This window comes from Balaenoptera borealis, assembly GCF_965194805.1.
Source record: "Balaenoptera borealis genome assembly, chromosome: 4".
NCBI classification, from domain to species: domain Eukaryota; kingdom Metazoa; phylum Chordata; class Mammalia; order Artiodactyla; family Balaenopteridae; genus Balaenoptera; species Balaenoptera borealis.
Genome location: NC_138861.1, coordinates 30,045,005 through 30,050,710, shown reverse-complemented (window position 1 = coordinate 30,050,710; position 5,706 = coordinate 30,045,005). Strand labels below are relative to the sequence as shown.

General features: G+C 33.6%; 1 protein-coding gene across 2 annotated transcripts in view; it reads right to left on the bottom strand.

Moving 5' to 3' along the window:
- BANK1 (B cell scaffold protein with ankyrin repeats 1) overlaps window positions 1–5,706 on the bottom strand; it is a 485,507-nt gene that overhangs the window by 361,274 nt on the left and 118,527 nt on the right. The gene's annotated exons all lie outside the window — the stretch shown is intronic.

Below are 5,706 nucleotides of genomic sequence, written 5' to 3'. Positions count from 1 at the left end.
CTGTGGGACTACTGCCACTACTGTGGAATAGCTGTGATTGTTAGACTTCATGTAGATTCACACCTCAAGGACTGGTCCTTATCCCCTGAAGGAACCAGGCCTACAGTACATGAACAAAATTGGGATCCCGTGTGCAAAGAAGGATGGGATCGAAAGGAACAAGGGGTGAGAGTCTGCACAACGGAGGAGTTGGAAAATGACGAGATACCCATCACTGCATATTTTCCACAATGATTAGGATTTCTCTACTAAAATGTGATCAATTTTGGCCAGAGAGTTAAGGATCTAAAGTTTGGGCTATTTGAAGAAAGTTAACATTAAATGCTTGTAAGAAATCTGAGTTTTATACTATTAATTCTCATGTTCCCCCTCCTCCCCTTTTTAAAATCCAGGTTTCAAGGAGAGTTTTCCTCTGTTTCTCCAGCAGATGAGAGATATATATTATTTCGTTTGAGCTCCAAATGTCACTAAAAATACCAGTCTCACTTTTCTAGGGCCTGATGTGAAAAGGTTTCTATGTCAGTTAAAACAAAAATACAAACAACCAAAAACTTGAGTGTGATTCCATTTGAAACAAAAGTCAGTAGAAGTTACTGAAGGCTATACTTTTTAAAGTATATTACTATAGGTTTCTCTATTTCTCAAAAGCAATAAAGCCAAAGCTTAGCTACAATCATATCATGTGGAGATAGAATTTGTAGCCAATTGATTAGGCAATAAAAGCAGATTTGGAGTCATAGTGACTCAGAGCATGAATCTGGTGAGTGAAATGATAGAGTCTAGAGGCCACTGATACTGATAGACTCGGCACTCCAAGTTCTGTAAACTAAGGCAATTTTGTAAATTCCCAGCTAATTCCCAGTAAGAGTCCCTCACGCAATGCAACTGAGAAGAGAAAAAATTGAATAAACAATGAAAAAAATTTGTTCCCCTTAGAACTGATATTGGACCATTCAAGTGATGTATGTTGATGTTGATTTTATGATGTCGATGTATGTTAACCTTTGCTTACTTTTTGGGCAGGGATCTGCTTGACTGGACCCAAAGCATAGTTGATTACAAGTAACCCTTACTTATTAAGTATCATATAGATTCCAATAGGTAATATTTTCTCAGTAGTCAGATCCCATAGAAAATATCTCCAGAGAAATAAAAATTTCTCACAGGAAGAAAGAAGGTGTGTTCAGTTCTCTCTTCTTTCAAAATTCTTCTTTAATGATCACTACAGGATAAGCCAGATATATATACCCATAAACCATGAGAAATTGAAAAGTATACTTCGAATTAACAGGACACCATTGTCCTATTACTACAAATAAAAGTGGCCTGAATATTCACCAACTGACACTGCTCATTTCCTACACCTAGAATGAATAACTAGAAATCAATTATTCTAAAAGTAAAATTATTTTTGTAGGTGTTCCCCAATTTATAACTGATCTATAACTTATATAATATTTACTATGTGCTATGCACACATCATAGTTTCCACATATTCACTCATTTTATTTTCACAAAAGTTTCCAAGTTCGGCATTACTATTCTGTTTTTCAGATGGGGAACTGGGGTATAGATGGTAATTAAATTGCCCAAGGTCAAAATGTTAGTAAATGACAGAGCCAGGAAAATTCCATAACCAAGCTTTCTCATTTAATTATCTTGATGTCCATTTCACAAATAGTTTAGCTTGGTGCACACTCCAGAACATAGTAATTCTCAAATCAAGTTATAGGAATGCTTTATAGAAATTTTATTTTTTTTCCTGAGGTAAATGCATTATAATAATGCCTCACCATATTATCAAGCTAAAAGTAGTTTAGTAACTTTTATTTTCAGAGTAGTCTGGACATTATAAAATTTCTGCCAATATAAAAATGAGTATTTAAAAAATTTATTGCTGAATAGGAAAAGAATAAATAACTAGATACATTCAGAGGCCACAATCAAAGTCAGACTTTCTCCTTCAAATAAGGCAGAGATGTTGTATTGGACTGACCCTCTCACAGATAACAATTATAAACTCTGGAGTATATATTATATATATTTTTAAAAATACTTTTCTCATTAGGGTATATCAGTATGTGTGGCATGGAGTAGCTAGAATACAAGAGCAGAGACCCACAGCTTTACTGTCTCAAGGAGTCGGAGGGTGGGGTTCAAAGTTGTGCGAATTAACGTAAAGTGAGAGAAAAAGTTTTGAAATAAATAAACCACAGATGAGGAAGACCCAAACTCTTCATATACACTTTTGCAAAATCCTTGGCTGACACCCGAAATGCACTTGAGGGAGACAGAGAGAATCTAGGGATCATAGGGAAAAGCATTAGCTAGAAGACTGAAAGAACAGTACAAATTTCTTCTGTTTCCCTCTGCAGAAGAGATTCAGTTTGGAATTTGAGTCCAGTTAAGATATTTCCCTGCTAGAGCAAAAATAAACACTCTTCAGAGGAAGATAACAAAATCCAGTGTCTGTGTAGCATATCCTCAATTTCTAGAATGTTAAGTTTAATTTTTTTGAGGGAAATGTGAATAAAATAGGAAAATAAGACACACCATTAAGGTAAAAACAATCGTTGGAAAAACAACCTAGAGATTATCCAGGTGTTGGAATTAGCAGCCGTTATATGTTCAAGATAATATTTTCATAATGAAAAGGATGAATGAGATCTATGAGCAGAAAACGGCAACAATAAAAAACAACTAAGTGAAAATCAAAGAACTAAAATGTACAACATTGAAATAAAAAGTATAATGAACGACTTACTGGCAGATGAAGGTAGCATAATAAATCATCAGAAGAATGATCAATAGACAATATCCAATCTAAAGAACCGAGAGAAAAATACTAAAATCAAAAATAACAGATCCTCAGTGATATATATATAACATCAAGCACACTAATTTATGTTTAACTGGAATCTCAGAAAAAGGAAGAGAAAGAAAATAAGTAGAAAAAATATCAAAAGAATAATGATTTAAATTTCTCAAATTTAGTCAAAGAAATATAATCTTAAATACCCAAGAAACAAAGTGAACTCCAAGAAGAATAAATATAAAACTAATCACACATGGGCACACCACAATAAAACTACTAAAAACCAATGGACCACTATGGCCTATATGGGAAAAGAATCTAAAAAAAGAGTGGATATATGTATATGTATAACTGATTAACTTTGCTGTACACCTGAAACTAACACAACATTGTAAATCAACTATACTCCAATAAAATTTTTTTTTAAACTACTAAAATCCAGACAAAAAGATAATTATGATAGCACTCAGCAAATAATGACACATTACATAAATGGGAACAGTGATAATAATAGAATAATTTAACATGCTTAAAGCAAAAAACAAAACAAAACAAAAACAGAAAATACCTGTTGATCCAGAATTACATACCTAGCAAAATATATTTTGAAAATAATGGTAAAATAAAGATATTTTTAGATAAAAATTGGGGGAATTCATTGCCAGAATATATTCCCTATTTAAAAAATGTCAAGGAAATTTCTTCAGGATGAAAGAAAATGATGCAAGACAGCAAGTTGCATTTATAGGAAGGAATAAAGAGCACAAGAAATGGTATCTAAGAAAATACAGGGCACTAAACTATTTTTTCTTTTCACTATTTATTAGAGAACACCTGACCCTTTAAAATAAAGATTATGGTATTGAATTGTGGGGCTTAATACGTAAATAATATATATGACAACAGTAGCACAAAGGAAAGAGGTAAATGGAGTTTTATTGTTGAAAGAGTATTACATGTTATGTGAAGTGGCATATTGACTCTAGGTAGACTGTGGCTTAGTATAAATTTACAATAATCAAAACTTCATGATGATATTGGCATAAGAACTGAAAATATGATAAATAAAATAGAAGAGAGACTCCAGAAATAGACCCTCACTTATATGGTCAACTGACTTTTGACAGATACCAAGCAACTGAAAGAAAGTCTTTTCAATAAATGTTGCTGTTACAACTGGATATCCATGTGAAAAGAAGTGAACTTCAGGGCTTCCCTGGTGGCACAGTGGTTGAGAATCTGCCTGCCAATGCAGGGGACACGGGTTCGAGCCCTGGTCTGGGAAGATCCCACATGCCACGGAGCAACTGGGCCCGTGAGCCACAACTACTGAGTCTGCGCGTCTGGTGCCTGTGCTCCGCAACAAGAGAGGCCACGATAGTGAGAGGCCCGTGCACCGCGATGAAGAGTGGCCCCCGCTCGCCGCAACTAGAGAAAGCCCTCGCACAGAAATGAAGACCCAACACAGCCAAAAATAAATAAATAAATAAATAAATTTATATTAAAAAAAAAAAGTGAACTTCAGTGTCTACCTTACACTATACAAAAAATAATTTGAAATGGATTATGGGCCTAGACTTAAAAATCTAAACATAAAGCTAAACTATAAACCTACTAGAAGACAGAAATCAGAGACTATCTTCATGACACGAGTGTAGGCAAATTCTTAAAAGGGACACAGAAAGCAGCAATTCTAAGGAGAAAAAAATGATAGATAACTTTCATCCAAATTAAAAACTTCTGCCAATGAACAGACACCATTAAGAAAAAATTTTTACCATTCAATAATAAAAAAGAAACAATCAAGAAAACTAAAAGTGGTCAAGACACCTGAACAAACCTCACAAAAGAGATATTAAAAATCAGTAATAAGCACATGAAAATGTATCAGAGAAACAAAAAAATAAAACACTGAAACATTAATACATATTTAGTAGAATGGTTAAAATTAAAGACTGACAGTTCCAAATATTGGTGAGGATATAAGGCAGCTGAAACTCATACATTGACAGGAGTGTAAAATGGTACAATCTCTTCGGGAAAAGTTTTAACAGTTTGTTTTATTAATGTTAAACATATACCTAACCTAGAACCCATCAACTGTATTACTTAGAGAAATGAAAATATACACCCATTAACGGAGTTGCATGAGAATGCTCATAGAAATTTTATTCATATTAGCTAGACACTAAAACCAACCCAAATGCCTATCAAGCAAGAGAATGAGTAAACGAATTGTGGCATATTCTTATTATGAAACATTACTCATCAATAGAAGTCAATTACTGATGCATGCAATAAGATCTCACAACATAATACCAAATGAAAGAAGACAGGTGTATGCATTCTTTTAAATGGATAACAGGACGCATCAGCCATTTTTACAGTGATATATATATTTACATTCAGTAAAACTGTGTTGTAACAGCTTTCCCCTAGAATTTAACACTGAGTAAAACTGTCTCATTCTTTAAGAATGAGAGCATTATAAAGACATTTTTTAGACAAATGGTGTCAACTTTGTGTGTTTGTAGAGGACTGAATGAATTCTTAAAGTGCCTAACATAGTGCCTGGCACTGGCCAGCCACCAAGCCACCATTACTGACTTCATTATGATTATGATAATTACTATTATTATCATTATTATTATTACTATCTTAAGTAAGAATATTTCTCTCCCTTAGCAACTTCTATTCCTTAAAAGGTTGAATTAGTTTAGTTCTTTTATTCCTTAGCAAAATAAGTGGCAAAGCTCTAAGTTAAATAAGAAAAATGTGCAATTATGACTATGATATGTATCCAAATGTCCTTTACCCAATACATCTGCCTATCCGTGCGAAGCCCCTCAAGTGAGAAGATACAGAATTTTTCAAACAGTTAATATTGATGC